This window comes from Melopsittacus undulatus, chromosome 11, assembly GCF_012275295.1.
Source record: "Melopsittacus undulatus isolate bMelUnd1 chromosome 11, bMelUnd1.mat.Z, whole genome shotgun sequence".
NCBI classification, from domain to species: domain Eukaryota; kingdom Metazoa; phylum Chordata; class Aves; order Psittaciformes; family Psittaculidae; genus Melopsittacus; species Melopsittacus undulatus.
Window position 1 is genome coordinate 4,226,324 of NC_047537.1, and position 417 is coordinate 4,226,740.

The window sequence follows — 417 nt, forward strand, 5'->3', positions numbered from 1 at the left end:
CGTGTGCCGCGGGCGCAGCAGGACGAGCACAGCCGCAGCCCCAAACGCTGCCCTCGGGCGCCGCCACCGTTCCCTCCGGTAGGGCCTTGTTTACCGGACGCCGCCCGGCCCCGCCCCGCGTGACGTAGACACCGCCCGGGGCTCCTCGCGGCACCGCCCCCAGAATCACGCGACCTCTTCGGGCCGCATCGCTACCCGCGCTGAGATACCTCCGCCGCGGGAGACCGGGTGAGCGTGGCGGATGGCACCGCACCCCCGCTGCCCCGCGCGGATGAAGGCCCGTGACGGGGAAGGGACGGCTGGGGGGGTGAGGGACCCTCGCGGAGTCGAGCGAGGGGGGAGTGAGGCGGAGAAGTGGGACTAGTTTGTGCGGCGGAGGGATTTGAGGGGAGAAGCGTCCCGTGAATGGGAGGGGGA